Genomic DNA, 16187 nt, shown 5'->3' with positions numbered 1-16187 from the left:
CCCTCTGCTAGCTTCTTCTGTATGCATCCTGGGAATCGTAGTCCTCTGTAACCAACTTGTGAGAAGAGCGCTTGGAGTGCACTACAAGTCCCAGGATTCAATGCGACCACAGGGCCACAGATGCCGGTGCCACCAGAACCTGCATTTCTCCTACAGGAGCTGGCAGCTCACCCAGACTAGCACAGGTGTTCTGTAGTGACCCAGTGCGCGTCAGTGCCGAGAGCAGAGAAAATGGAGTGGAGAAAATTCGCGAGCTTTCCTCAAGACTTTCTCTTGCGTCAGTCCCTGAGGATTGCTGAAGCCCACGTCTGCCCCATATTGCAGCACTTGACTTAGGCTGTTTCCTACTTCAATTTTCCCTGTTATTCCAAAGGATTCTAATTTATTTAAGTGCAGTGTTGCGGAGTTTAAGAAAAATGCAAGGCATATGGTCAGTCTGTCATGAGTAGGGGAATAAGTGCCTTCCTATGACCTGCCTTGTGCCCATGCATTGAACAACTAGTTTTGGCCTTCAGACACAGAAGCCAGTGGGGTAAACTAATCCGTTAGTTCTGATTTTCTGGTTATAGCAATAACCAACATTTGGGAAAAGATTTTTAAATCTACTTGACTAAGAGACTACCAAAGGTTGATAGTTTTGATTCTTTTATAGATATGTTTCTTTATCTATGTGGAGCTATAACAGAATGTTCTGCCCTGGTAGGAAAGGTGATGCTGTAGATTAGAGGTGCCAACGATTGAATGAGCAGTTACCTGTAATGATAAAGAGAATGTGAATTCACTTCATATTTTCTAAGAAAACAGAATCTACAAATAGAGTTGTTTGTTGTTGTTTTGGAGTAAGGACACTACTAAAAATTAAAACATGGCTTAAAAGGGGTTTGAAATTGTCTTAGTCTGCTTGCTTTCTATTCCTGTAATCATTCATGAAAAGCATTTGTTTGTTTGGTTGGTTGGTTCATGATTCTAGTGGTGGGGAAGAGCAATAACATGGAACTCAATATCTGATGATGAAACTTATTTATATCCTGTCCTGGCAGATGGCATCACATGGCAAGATAGAGTAAGAATGCTAACTCTTGTCTCTTTTGATAAAGCCACTAATTTCATGGTGAACCAACCTCATTAATTTATCTAATGCTAACTAGCTCCCAGAAGCCTTACCTCCAAATACCATTAACATATGAACAGAGGACTGAATTTTTAATTCATGAACTTTGTGGGATATGGTCAAACCATAAGAGAGAAGTCAACAAACTTTGAGATCATGAATAACATCTTGCCATTGAATGAATTTCATAGAGAAATAAATTATATATAAGAAGAAGAAAACATCTTCCAGACATAATAAAGAAAAGCTTCAACTCTGATGGATCCCCACTGCTCTGGAGATGTCCCCAGCAGCCAGCCAACAGGTGAGAGACCTGCGGGAAGGCTGTACCAACACCCCAGACTCCCACTGGACCCTGTAACCTCTAAGACCCACTTCGCCACCGATCCCACCACCACCACCCCACCCCAGGCTAACCATCTGCTGCAATATCAACAGCCCCTATATAAGTGCCACCTACTCCAGTTGGGAGAACAGGTGAGTGACTGATCCCCCAGCTAAACAATCCCAATCTCCAGGTCCCAAGCCCCTGGACACATCCCATGCCCCCCTCTCCATCTTAGTCCCAGCAAGGCAGCTGGGCCCTGCCCCCGACTCTGATGGATCTTCACTGCGCTGGAGCAGTCCCCAGCAGCAGGCTAACAGGTGACAGACTTGCAGGCAGGCTGATCCAACACCCCGGACAACCCAACTCTAACCTCTACAACCCACTCTGCGGCCCAAACCCACCAACCCCATGACCCATTTCTTGGCCAACCATCCACCGCAACATCAGCAGCCCCTATAGGCACAAGCACCACCTACTCCAGCTGGAAGAACAGATGTAGGGCCCTGGTCTCCTCCCATATTGAGTAAAGCCGTTGCCTGCTTGCTGACCTTGACCAGGTGTCCTCCCTATGCTAATTCCCTGCCGGTATCCACCCTCCTGAATGCTTTAGGGAAGTTCTTTGTTCCTGTATCCTGCATTTGGTGTAAACAGCTTAGATGCAAAAATGTAGCAAACTTCTGCCCTCTGGGGATCCGCCATTGTGCTGTAAGCCTGTATTTAAGGTTTCCTCCCTCTTTCAATAAACGGCATTCGACTGGCATTTGGCATTCAGCCGTGGCGAATGACTCGCTGTCTCTTGTCTCTATTTTTTAATCCACAGCCCCTCGCTCGGACATGGTGAACGGGTGGTGGTAGCGCAGGCGTTATCCCTACAAATGGAGGTTCCTACCGAGATCCGAGAAAGAAGGGACAAGCTGATGGACACCCGAAAGGTAAGGCTGGCCAGCATTTTAAAGAAAAAAGGTATGGGTGAATTGTATTGAAATGGGTGCAGCTAGCTCACAGTCAGTTGATTGGACTGTTGAAGCAGGAAGGCACGGAAGTTAAGAAAGGGCAAGACAGCTAAAGAGTTTAAATAAAGAAGGAAATCTTCCCAAAAGAGAAGAGGGAAGGAAAGGAAATTTCCCGTTAGAAAAGGGAGAAAAAATTTTAATCAAGAAAAAAGGATTTTCCTGGTAAAAAGGGGAAAAATTTTTGAAACTAGGCCTAAAGATTGGGGCCCTGTAGAGGAAGGATAAAGGAAAGAAAGAAGCCTCTTCCCAGTGGTAATGGAGAAAGAAAAGACTTTTTCCAATTGTAGAATTTTCAGGATAGCTGAAACTCTGAGCTCTTTCTGCAGTGCAGCATCTGAATTACAAAGAATCGGCAGGTAGGCCTCATTGCTGCTGGCTGAACAGCAAGCGAGCCCAGAGGTTAGAAGTTTGGCTGTCTGTTTGCTTATTTTGGTTCAAATGTTTTTTAATTTTCCCTCAGAATGGGAATAATTCAATATTTAGGATCCCTTCGTGGGAAATGTTTTTCTGTTTTTCCCTTATGGTGGGAATAACTCATTAGGTAGTCCCTTCATGGGAGTAGGAAGTTTAAACATGAGTTTGTGTGTGCGGGGTGCGCACCCAGTGGCGGACAAAGGCATGCAAAAGATAGCGCTGGTGGGAGTTGGAGCTGCGATGGAGCGCGGCCCGGCCGGGCACCAGCACTAGAGCCCAGGCACCAGCACTAGAGCCTGAGCACTGGGCAAAGCCAAAGCTAAGCTGCAAGCTCAGCTCCCACCAAGTGAGCAGAGGCCCAGGAAGGGACTAGCCCTAAAACTTTAAATGGGCCTAACTTCTGGCGAAAAAATGGTTTCAGTCAAGACATAGAATGCTAAGTCAATGCTGTTTGAATAAAAGATGTTTTGTTCTTTTGATTGTCTTAATAAATGTTTGGATGAATGTTTGATTCTCATGGTAGATAAACTAAAGGAATAAGATTCATAATTTTGAACTATATATTAGGTGTCCTCTTGTCTGTTGATCATTACTGAAAATTTGGTTCTGCAATTTAAGTTGCTTTCTAGAAATTCTTGGTTTAATTCTCTAGAAATATAATACCTGAAATGGATTGGGTTGTTAGCTTATTAAATAATGTTGTTGCTAAGATGAACCCATAAAAAATAATCGCTTACTGATAAAGAGGTCACAAAATTATTTTTCTAGTAAATAAAATACAGGTAAATTGTTTGGTCCACATTGTTAATAATTGGATATTTGCATTAATGTGTTACTTGGAATTTATAAAAAAAAGATCCTCTTTTTAAGATTTTATAAAAATTGTATTTAATGCTTTTATAATTAGCATATGTAAAAAGGACCATAGAAATAAAAGCTGGTGATAGAATTGCTCAATTATTATTGCTTTCATATTTTAAAGGCAAAATGGCGCCTATATGTAGAACTGGAGGTTTTGAAAGTATAGGAAAAAAGATGTTTTGACAAACAGTTATCAATGATAAGCAGCCTAAAATTAAAAACAAAATTATATGGGATTGAGATTGAAAGATAATTGGATTCTGGTGCTGGATATATCTATAATTTCACAAGAATCCTGAGATCCCAATTGGCCCCTTAAGAATTCCATCTCTAACCTACAAGGTATCGGCACAGCTCAGACGCCATTACAGAGCAGGCTACTTTTAAATTGGAAGGATGAGGAAGGTCATGCAGGAACTTTTCAACCCTTTGTGCTACCTGACATTCCAGTGAACTTGTGGGGACGAGATGTGTTAGATGGTATGGGAGCAGTGCTTACTACACAGCCTGTACAACAGATACTAAAAAGTCAGGGCTACTGCCCAGACAGAGGCTTAGGAAAAATGTTACAAGGAGACCCACTCCCTGTGGCAGACAAAAACTGTGTCACTAGAGGTCCTGGGGGGATACAAGAGGATTAGGGTCTTTTCCATAGGGGTCACTGCGCAGCAGCCTTCGATTATACAACCAATAAAAATCACTTGGAAAAGTGATGACCCTGTATGGGTGGAGCAGTGGCCTGACTAAAGAAAAATTGGAGGCTGCGAACACATTAGTTAAGGAACAGTTAGATGCTGGACATATCATTCCTTCCACTTCACCTCGGAACTCACCTATATTTGTTATTAAAAAGAAGTCAGGAAAATGGAGGCTATTACAGGATCTTAGAGCTGTAAATAAAACCATGCTTCTTATGGGAGCAACACAGCCTGGCTTGCCTGCCCCTGTGGCAATTCCTAAACATTGACATTTAATTGTGGTTGACTTCAGGGATTGTTTCTAAAATGTTTTGGCAAACAGGTCCTATTCTATGGGTACATTCCCCAGCTTCTCCAGCAAAAACCATTACTCCTTATCCACAGGCTGTTGCTCAGATTATATTTAAGGGAATCAAGATCAGTGTTCAAACTTTTGGTAAGGAGCCAGATATTGTGGTGACCCCATACACCCAGTCTCAAATAGCATGGTTGCAAGCTAATGATAATGATTGGACCATATTGACATGCTCCATGCAGGGTAGGTTTGATACTCACTACCCCTCTAATGATGTGTGTAAATTTTTTAAATTGCATCCTGTTATATTTCCCAAGATAGTACAGGTGACTCCTATTCCTCAGGCCTGTGTAGTATTTACTGATGGCACTTCATGTGGTTTTGCTGTGGTAGTTTCTGGTAACATAGTAAAGAGAATAAAAGTTCAGGGCACTTCTGCCCAGATGACAGAGGTACAGGCGCTGTTGCTTGCTTTACAGATGTTTTCTGATGAGAGTGTAAATATTTGTACTGATAGTCAATATGTGGCACATGCCATTATGCCTTTAGAGACAACAGCCTACATACCATCCATTTCTCCCACTCATGAATATTTATTGCAAGTGCAAGGACTTATATGGCCCCGCTCACATAACCTTTATGTGGGCCATATTAGAGCTCACACCCAATTGCCTGGACCTCTAAGTGAAGGTAATTAGAGGGCTGATGCCATTACTCGTATGGCTGTCACATTAGTTTATTCTGCCTTTGAAAAGGCTACTCAGTTGCATCAACATTACCATCTTAATGCTGGATCTCTTCGTCATCATACAGTCATAACCCGGGAACAAGCCTTCCAGATAGTTAAATCATGTCCTATTTGTGCTGAATTTTTACCTGTTCCTCATTTGGGAGTTAATCCCCGAGGACTTTTACCTAATCATGTGTGGCAGATGGATGTCACACACACACACACACACACACACACACACACACACACACACACGTGTGCCTTCCTTTGGAAAACTACAATATGTCCATGTGTCTATTGATACATATTCTTCTCTAATTTTTGCTTCTGCTCATTCAGGGGAAAAGGTTAAGGATGTTAAGAATCATTGTCTTCATGCTTTTGCTTACATGGGAGTGCCAAAATGCATAAAGACTGATAATGGTCCCGCCTACAGCAGTACGGGATTTTCAAAATTCTGCCAAGACTTTTCTATTGTTAATAAGACTGGTATTCCTTATAACCCTCAAGGACAGGCTATAGTTGAACACTTCCATCATACCTTAAAAACATATATTTCTAAAGTAAAAAAGGGGGAGCTAGGGGCTCATCTATCTCTCCTCTCCATATTCTATTCTTTCCCTTGTTTTATATATTTTAAATTTTTTATCGGTGGATTCTGCTGGAGTATCCGCTGCAGATAAGCACTGGAGGGCTCCTGTTGCAAATCATCCTCTGGTGTGATGGAAGGATCTTTCTACTGGCACTTGGAGGGGACCCGATCCGGTGTTGGTGTGGGCCCGGGGATCTGTTTGTGTCTTTCCACAGGACAATGAAGTTCCTCTTTGGGTTCCTGAGTGCTGTGTGCGCCCTGTGGCTGCTGCTGAATCCCGACAAGGCAGAGACCTATTGGGCCTTTGTAAAAAACCCTCCCCTTCTGATGCCAATGGGAATTGAGAGCCCAATACTGCCAGCCTTGACAAGCATTAACATAAGCCTAGGAACTGTAACCATATGGTTGGATTCTTCAGAAGGTAATGTATGGTAACTTTTTTCAAAAATGTTGAGAATATGTCACACCTTGGAGATTAAGGATAACCCTGAAGTTCAATGACCTTCATTTGTTAACAGTAACATGCCAGCTAAGTCTTTTCACATTTTGCAACCCTCTTCAAGCTGGTGTAGAACCTACTTTTCAGAAATGGCTCTGTGCAACATTTATTGGCCTCCTGAAATTCATCTAGCCTTTTTGAAGATACCTTAAAATTTGTGAGCCTGAATGTAGCCATTAATGAGACCATTAGTTCTGCTCCTTGTTTGCTGTTTTTGTTTTTGTTTTCTTTATGGTTCTTAGTTGTTCTTTTGCAGACCTGCCAGCCTAAGTAGTGCTGGGATCAAGAAAAATGGGCCTTGGTGGTTCGTGTTCCTGGAGCTGCGTCCATGCCTGTGGACCATGGCAGTTAGACACAGATGATGCTCACACGCTCCAGAAGAGACTGACATCGTTGTTGCCGCTGTTGCTGTTATAGCAGTGGTGGCCACTGCTACTACTATTTCTGGGATGGCTATTTCATAATTGGGTTCTACAGCTAGCACAATGGAGACCCTAGCAGCAAAAGTAGCTACCACAGTTAGTTAATCTTTTATTGTATAGGGCATGATAAATTTAATTCTACATTTATACATTTAAATTGGCTTTGAAAGTTGTAAAAATTATTAAAACTCAAGTTCCATTTGCTTATGGGATACCACCTTACAAGGACTCCAATTTGCAGTAAGGCTCGTTTAAGAAGGGAATGGCTCGCCGGGCGGTGGTGGCACACGCCTTTAATCCCAGCACTCGGGAGGCAGAGACCGGCGGATCTCTGTGAGTTCGAGGCCAGCCTGGGCTACCAAGTGAGTTCCAGGAAAGGCGCAAAGCTACACAGAGAAACCCTGTCTCGAAAAATCAAAAAACAAAAAACAAAAAACAACAACAACAAAAAAAAGAAGGGAATGGCTCAATTGCCTTTAGCCTCCTGGCTATGGGTGGGTTAGGACTTCTGTTGGTCTTTTCTGTGTCGCACAGATTGCAAGCCCAGCGCCACTTTGAGATCTTTGGCAGCAGTCACTCTACAGCTCACGTGGTTGAGTCTGTATGATAATGAGTATTCAGAGACGGGTAATGCTTGGGGGGGCGGTCATCAACCTAAGACAGAGCACTTGTGTGGCGTGGGCAGGTGTCTCCATGCCGGGTAAGATGACCTGCTGACGTGCCACGCATCCTAAGTCAGAAGCTCATTTTTTAGTAAAAAGGGGGGACCTGTGGGCCCTGGTCTCCTCCCATATTGAGTAAAGCCGTTGCCTGCTTGCCGACCTTGACCAGGTGTCCTCCCTATGCTAATTCCCTGCTGGTATCCACCCTCCTGAATGCTTTAGGGAAGTTCTTTGTTCCTGTATCCTGCATTTGGTGTAAACAGCTTAGATGCAAAAATGTAGCAAACTTCTACCCTCCGGGGATCCGCCATTGTGCTGTAAGCCTGTATTTAAGGTTTCCTCCCTCTTTCAATAAACAGCATTCGACTGGCATTTGGCATTCAGCCGTGGCGAATGACTCGCTGTCTCTTGTCTCTATTTTTTAATCCACAGCCCCTCGCTCGGACATGGTGAACGAGTGGTGGTAGCGCAGGCGTTATCCCTACAAACAGATAGGTAAATGGCAGTGTAAGAATACATTTAACAACACAAAGGGCAATATGGCACCACCAGAACCCAGTGGTCCTACAGCAGCAAGACCTGAACATCCCAACACAGATGAAGCAGAAGAAAACAACCTTAAAAATAACTTTATAAAGATGATAGAGGCCCTTAAAGAGGAAATGAAAAATTCCCTTAAAGAAATTGAGGAGGGGGCTGGAGAGATGGCTCAGCGGTTAAGAGCACTGACTGTTGTTCCAGAGGTCCTGAGTTCAATCCCAGCACATGGTGGCTCACAACCATCTGTAATGAGATCTGGCATCCTCTTCTGGCCTGCAGGCATACATACATTAAAAAAAATAAATAAATCTTTTTTTAAAAAAAGAAAGAAATTGAGGAAAGGACAAACAAAAAATTGAAAGAAATCAATAAATCCCTTAAAGAAAGCAAAGAAAAAACAAATAGGTGAAGGAAACCATTTAAGACTTGAAAATTGAAATAGAGGCAATAAAGAAAAAACAAACCAAGGGAATTCTGGAAATGGAAAATCTGGGTAAGCAAACAGGAACTACAGATGCAAGCATCACCAACAGAATACAGGAAATAGAAGACAGAATCTTGGGCACTGAAGATATAATAGAGGAAATAGATTCATTGGTTAAGGAAAACGTTAAATCTGAAATATTCTTAACACAAAACATCCAGGAAATCTGGGACACTGTGAAAAGAGAAAAGACCAAACCTAAGAATAATAGGGGTAGAAGAAGAATTCCAGCTCAAAGGCATAGAAGATATATTCAACAAAGTCATCAAAGAAAACTTTCCCAACCTAAAAAAGGACATGCCTATGAAGATACCAAAAGCTTGCAGAACACCAAATAGACTAAACCAAAAAAAAAAAAAACCCCTTGCCACATAAAAATCAAAACACAAAACATACAGAATAAAGAAAGAATATTAAGAGCTGCAAAGGAAAAGGGATAAGTAACATAAAGGCAGACCTATCAGAATTACACCTGACTTCTCAATGGCGACTCTAAAACCTAGACAGATGTTTTGCAGACACTAAGAGACCATGGATGCCAGCCCAGACTACTATACCCAGCAAAACATTCAATCATCATAGATGGAGAAAGCAAGATATTCCATGACAAAACAAGATTTAAACAATACCTATCCACAAATCTAGACCTATAGAAAGTACTAGAAGGAAAACCCCAACCCAAGGAAGTTATCTGCAACCATGAAAATACAGGCAATAGATAATCTCATACCAGCAAACCCCCAAAAAGGGAAACACACACACACACACACACACACTACCACCACCACCACCAAACCCAAAAAATAACAGGAATTAACAATCACTGATCATTAATATCTCTTAATATCAATGGACTCAATCTGCCTATAAAAAGACACAGGCTAACAAAATGGATATGAAAACAGGATCCATCCTGCTGCATACAAGAAACACACCTCAACTTCAACACACCTCAGAGTAAAGGGTTGCGAAAAGATTTTCGAATCAAATAGACCTAAGAAGCAAACTGATGTAGCTATCCAATATATAACAAAATAGACTTCAAACTGAAATTAATCAAAAGAGCTAGAGAAGGGCATTTCATATTCATCACATGTTGTTGGCTGTTTTTGATCTTTTGGGAGCCACCCAGCTCCCAAATAAATCACACAAGGAGGCTTAGTCTTAATTGTGAATGCCCAGCCTTAGCTTGTTTTCCTTAACTTTAAATTATCCCATCTACCTTATGCCTCTTGGCTTTTCCCGTTCTCTTATTTTTGTAAATCTTACTCCATGGCTTGCTGTGTAGCTGGGTGACTGGCCCCATGGAGTCCTCCTCCTTCTCTGCCTACTTCTTTCTTCATCCCTCCATCTCTTTTCTTCTTTTTTTCCTCCCAGATTTCTCCTATATAGTCTCTCTGCCTGCCAGCTCCACCTCTCTCTCTCTCTCTTGCCTTGCTATTAGCTGTTTGCGCTTCATTAGACCATCAGGTGTTTTAGACAGGCACAGTAACAAAAGTAACACACCTTAAACTAATATTCTACAACAATCAAAGGAAAAAATCCATCAAGATAAAGTCTCAATTCTGAACATTTATGCCCCAAATATAAGGCCACCCACATTTGTAGAAGAAACATTACTAAAGCTTAAAGCATGTATCAAACTCCACACATTAATAGTAGGAGACTTCAACACCTCACTCTCACCAATGGACAGGTCTGCCAGACAGAAACTTAACAACAGAGAAATAAGGGAACTAACAGATGTAATGACTCAAACGGACTTAACAGATATTGACAGAACATTTCATCCAAACACAAAAGAATATACATTCTTCTTAGCAGCTCATGGAACCTTCTCTAAAATTGACCATATACTCGGTCACAAAGCAAATCTCAACAGATACAAAAAAAAAACCTGGAATAACCCCCCATATCTTATCGGAGCACCATGACATAAAATTAGAATTCAACAACAACATAAACTACAGAAAGCCTACAACTCATGGAAATAGACCAACACTCAACTGGATTACCTACCACTGGGTCAAGGAGGAAATAAAGAAAGAAATGAAAGACTTCCTAGAATTTAATGAAAATGAATGCACAACATACCCAAACTCATGGAACACTACGAAAGCAGTGCTAAGAGAAAAGTTCACAGCACTAAATGCCCACATAAAGAATTTGGAGAAATCTCACACTAGTGATTTAACAGTACACCTAAAAGCTCTGGAACAAAAAGAAGCAAACTAGCCCAGAAGGAGTAGACAGCAGGAAATAATCAATCTTAGGACTGAAATCAACAAAATAGAAACAAACAGAACAATACAAAGAATCAATGAGACAAAGAGTTGGTTCTTTGAGAAAATCAACAAGATAGATAAACCCTTATCCAAACTAACCAAAAGGCAGAGAGAGAATATCCAAATTAATAAAATCAAAATGAAAAAGGGGATGTAACAACAGACACTGAGTAAATTCAGAGAATCATCAGGTTATACTTCAAAAATCTGCACTCCACAAAATTGGAAAATCTAAAAGAAATGGACAATTTTCTGGATTAAATCAAGACCAGATAAACAATTTAAATAGACCTATTACCCCTAAGGAAGTAGAAGTAGTCATTAAAAGTCTCCCAACCAAAATAATTATTATGTGGCAAGGGGACTTTTAGGGAGGGGGGCTAGTCTATTTGGTATTCTAAAAGCTTCTTGATTCTTCACAGGTATTTCCTTCTTTAAGGTGGGAAAGTTTTCTTCCATGATTTAGTTTAATATATTTTCTGTGCCTTTGAGTTGGTGTTCTTCTCCTTCTTCTATCCCTATTATTCTTAGGTTTCTCCTTTTCATGGTGTCCCAGATTTCCTGGACATTTTGTGTTATGAATTTCTTGGCTTTGGTGTTTTCTTTGGTGAATTTATTTCTTCTATTGTATCCTCTATGCCAGAGATTCTCTCTTCCATCTCATATTCTGTTGGTCATGCTTGCATCTGTGTTTCCTATTCATTTACTCAGATTTTCTATTTCCAGCATCCCCTCAGTTTGTGTCTTCTTCATTGTTTCTATTTCAATTTTCATGTCTTAAACTATTTCTGTCATATGTTTAATTGCTTTTTCATGGTTTTCTTGGCTTTCTTTAAGGGATTTATTGATTTATTCCAATTTTTTGTTTGTCTTTTCCTCAATTTCTTTAAGGGGATTTTTCATTTCCTCTTTAAAGGCCTCTATCATCTTCATAAAGTTATTTTTAAGGTCATTTTCTTCTGTTTCTTCTACATTGTGATGTTCAGGTCTTGTTGTTGTAAAACCACTAGGTTCTGGTGATGCCGTATTGCTCTTGGTCCAATAAGAGCTGGCAGATTCCATGTCTCAGGAACCTACTGGGTTTGCAGGGAGATGGGTATGTTTGGGGTAGGATATGGGTCTTGTAGATTTTAGGATCCTATAGGGGGTTTTGGTGGGGGAGCCTGCCTGCAGGAATCTTCCCTGCTGGCCAGCAATTGGGGCAGCAATAGGTAGGGGTTCCTGGGGACTGTTTGTGTCTCAGGGCCTAGGTCCTAGAGGCAGGACTCTGGGTGGGAGAAGAGTCACTTACCTCTTAGTCCAATGAGAGCTGGTGGATTCTGTGTCTCAGGAAGCCACTGGGGTTGCAGCAGGGTGGGGAGGTTTGGAGTAGGGATTGAGTCTTGGAGATTGTAAGGTTCAGTGGGGTGTTTTGGTGGGGGAGCCTGCCTGCAGGAGTCTTCCTTGCTTGTCAGCAACTGGGGCAAAGTGTGATTGCGAGATTTTTTTTTTTCAATACAGGGCTTCTCTGTGTAGTCCTGACTGTCCTGGAAGTCACTCTGTAGACCAGGCTGACCTTGAACTCGCAGAGATCTGCCTGCCTCTGCCTCCTGAGTGCTGGAATTAAAGGCATGTGCCACCACTACCAGGCTGATTGTAAGATTTTTATTAAGAAATTTTCTCCATGTAAACCTTGAAAAAAAAAAGTTTCATGGAAGAAATATGAACTATAGGTACAAGTAAAGATAAAATGAAAGAGCATTCTACCTGTGCCTGTGGAATAAAACGGGGGTACAAAAATATAGCTAAGATCTATTTAAAGAATAGATTAAAAATGGAGCTAAACAGAGAGGTTTGCGCTACTTAGAATAATGGACAATCTTTAATTCACTTTTGAAGAGAAGAATAACTATAAAAGTAATAGTTACTGGTTGGGTGTCACATTGCACATCTTTAATCCCAACACTTGCAAGGCAGAGGCAGATGGATCTCTGTGAGTTCAAGGCCAACCTAATCTACATAGAGACTTCCAGGGCTACACAGAGAGATACTGTCTTCAAAAATAAAAGGAGTAATCAAAACATGCAGTATCTAGAAGTCTGAAGTAGAGCTTGAAATGCTTCTTTAGAGACAGTGGCAATGGCCCAGAAAAGAATGAACGTATTCCATAGAACAGCTGGGAGTGGTGGCTGCTACTATTGTAGACCAGGCTAGCCTGGAACTCACAGAGATCCACATTCTTCCACCTCCCCAAATACTGAGATTAAAGGCATGTGCCATCAGGACCAGCTGGTCATGGTGTTTTGTAATCACAATAGAAATCCTGATTAAGATATAAATTGGTACCAGGACATGGGATATTGTTGTGGCAGAAGTGACCATGCATTTATAGGAGGGTCATGGAAGGATTTTTGGAACTTTGGGCTAGAAAAGCCATTGAATATTTAGAGCTCAATGAGCTGTTGTAAGAACTTAGAAGACAAGGCTGAAAGCAATGCAGATGATGGTGGTCTGGCTTGTAAATTTCCAGAGGGAAGTCTGAGACTTCCTCCTAGACTCATTCTCATTCATGTGATATTTTGAATTAAAAGCCACTGAAGAACAGTTGATTTGCTGTGATTAACAAGAGACCAGCATGAGGCAAAATCTACTGAGAAATATTTCCTCAGGGTCAGCACACAGAAACTGTGGTCTAGAGGAGTTCTAGGCTACACCTTGTGCTGGCAGTCAGACTTAGTAACATGTAAAATTCTCCCAGGTTATGGTTTTGAAGGCATGAAGTGGTCATGGAAAGGAGTTGAGGCTTGGCATTATGAGAGGCCATGATAGGCTCTTGTGTTTTACTAAATTGTTCTATCACCAATAAGAACTCAAGAGTCAGATATTGGGGTGAAAATCTTATAGATCAAAGAAGCAAAGGAGAAGCAAACAGCTGACCTTCCATTTCTTACTAGAGACCCAGCCAGCACCTCTTGCACCCACAAGTCCCAGATTGAAGAAAGCATGGGAATTTCAAGTCCTTCCCTTCTTCCTGTCCATATTCTTGGCTTCTCTATGGCTAATCCCGGTGAGCTGGTCTCTGGCTCCACCCCCTGATTCAAAGTTAACTTTATTAACAGTCTAGGAGTGTCACGGGGCCATCAAATATCCCTTAACATTTTCCCCTTTTTGTCTAAATAAAAAGGAAAGGTTTTTAAATATAACATAATAAACTATATATAGTAAGAACCATTATCAGGTATTGTCTAAATAAAAATGAAATGTTCTAACTCTAACATAGTAACACTATAAACAATAAGAACAATTATCAGGTAAGAATTGCATTCACAATGTCCAGTCCATTTGTATTTGGTAAATTCAGAGAAAATACTCTATTATCTATCCTATCTTGGTGAGTCCAAAATTTTATACCTAAACCATTTTCTATCATAACTTGTATTACCAACCTAAAAATACCTTTTTAGACCTAAAAACATTTTCTTAGATAATCAAGTTAAGCTTTTATGCCTCTCAACCTTTATAAATTTTACATTTCTTTTATAAGTTTCTTTTCTTAACTTGGTAACAAAGATGGTAAAACTATCTCATCTTCAACTCCATCAGAGACCTAAGAAGGATATAATATTACTTCTTAAATAGGAAGTACAGAGAAAACAATTTCCAAAACTATAGAAATGACAGAGACAGCTAGCTGCCTGGACTCAAGTTTTCTCTGCATTGTTGGGGCATCCATCTTCAGCCTATAGGCCTAGAATATCTGATACATTTCTGTGAAGAAGGGGTTTTTAAGGACTGGCCTACCTTGTCTTGACAAAGTTTGGCAGTTGCCTTCTTTTGTGTCTTGTTTGTCAAATTTGGACAGCATAGTGTCAACAGTTGAGGCAAGGGCATTGTCTTGCCCAATGGCTAACTTTGCCACAAAGAAAGCAAACTCCATATGGAAGTTTGATGCCCATCATCCTTTTTTTTTGAAGTAAATTGGTGCTGCCAGGAGCAGACATGTCTCACTGTCATGAAAAGCCTTGTTATTAAAACGTATTAAATGCCATATTCTGTAGGTTCCTGAAGTGTTTGAAGACCACCTATCTAAAATATATCTCTGTTTGACCTTGAAAACATACAAAATTTGATTGTTATAGATGATTAGCTACTAACCTGCACTTCTCAATTACCCTAAGTAGTTTGTAATAATAATTTTCAAGGACTAGAACTTTACATTACATTGTTAAGTGAGCTACATAGGTATAATACCTTAAACAAGAGTAGAAAAAAAATATATATATAGTATGTTATAACTAAAAAAAACCCTCAAATTTGTATCAATATACAGAAACCCTACCAATGTAAAATATTAGATTTTTCTTTAACAAGCATGCTTGGGTTGAGAAAGAAGAGAGTCATGCTCCAACTCCAAAGCCAGCTTTAATTTTTAATTAAACTGGGACTACATAAAGAACATTTGCCTTAGAGAACAACAGAGACAAACATTTAGGAAGATTTAAGAAATTCTACCCTGTTGGAGGTGTGCTATACCATTAGGCCAATTTTCTATTTTTCTTGGGACATTTCCTCTTGATGATTCATCCTTATTCTTCTGATGTCTCATTTGTCCAGTGGTCTTCAGATTCCTTAATTAGATGCTCTCATTCTCCTGGAAAGACAAAAGCAAAACCCCACCCTAACCCTATCTTTAGGGAGTTCTTTTTTTGGCAAATTATATCTTTTTTTAAGGCAAAATGTTTTTTGGCAACAGAAAAAGTATTATCTTTAAATGATAATATATACTTATGTTTTTTCTGTAGATAAAAATATATTTAATGATTATATATATATATATATTTTTTTTTCTTACCTGTCAAATGAAAGGCATTAGTTAATCTTATAAGTTAGTTTGGATAGAATGGCCATGCTGTTTGATGAATTATCACCTCTCCTAATCAAAAGGTCTCTCCTATTCAAATATAATCTTTATCAATCTTGATGGTTTCTATAGCTTTTCTTCTCTTGTGGAGACAAAAGCAAAACTTCTTCCCCAGCATAATACATATCCTGGTTTCCATTCTGAGGCCAACACACTCTTAAAATATACAGGCTCATTTAATTCAATAGTTTTTTTTTCTATTATCCAATATCTCTCCACAGCTGTTGGGCCTTTCTCATTAGTGTTTAAAAATTTAAAGTTAATAAGGCATTGTGTAATCTATCTCTTGGAGTTTTTATTAACCCCTCTTGTTTATTAAGTGTATCTTTTAAAGTACAATTAGATTTTTTTTT

At 40.2% G+C, this 16187-nt stretch overlaps 1 long non-coding RNA gene across 3 annotated transcripts; it reads left to right on the top strand.

Moving 5' to 3' along the window:
• The first annotated feature begins 10 nt into the window (after positions 1 to 10).
• Positions 11 to 8022, top strand: LOC128108257 (uncharacterized). 3 transcript variants are annotated; one of them, XR_008217397.1, is made up of 3 exons: positions 11 to 1415; positions 2260 to 2371; positions 6258 to 8022. It is a non-coding gene; the product is annotated as an uncharacterized LOC128108257 (long non-coding RNA). The 3 variants fall into 3 exon arrangements; XR_008217396.1 differs by having other exon boundaries at positions 2260 to 8022; XR_008217398.1 differs by lacking the exon at positions 11 to 1415 and adding an exon at positions 1427 to 1588 and having other exon boundaries at positions 2260 to 8022.
• Positions 8023 to 16187: the final 8165 nt, after the last annotated feature.

This window comes from Peromyscus californicus, unplaced genomic scaffold, assembly GCF_007827085.1.
Source record: "Peromyscus californicus insignis strain IS unplaced genomic scaffold, ASM782708v3 Scaffold_13__1_contigs__length_99412109, whole genome shotgun sequence".
In the NCBI taxonomy this organism is placed as follows: Eukaryota; Metazoa; Chordata; class Mammalia; order Rodentia; family Cricetidae; genus Peromyscus; species Peromyscus californicus.
This window is presented reverse-complemented; position numbering and strand designations above follow the sequence as displayed.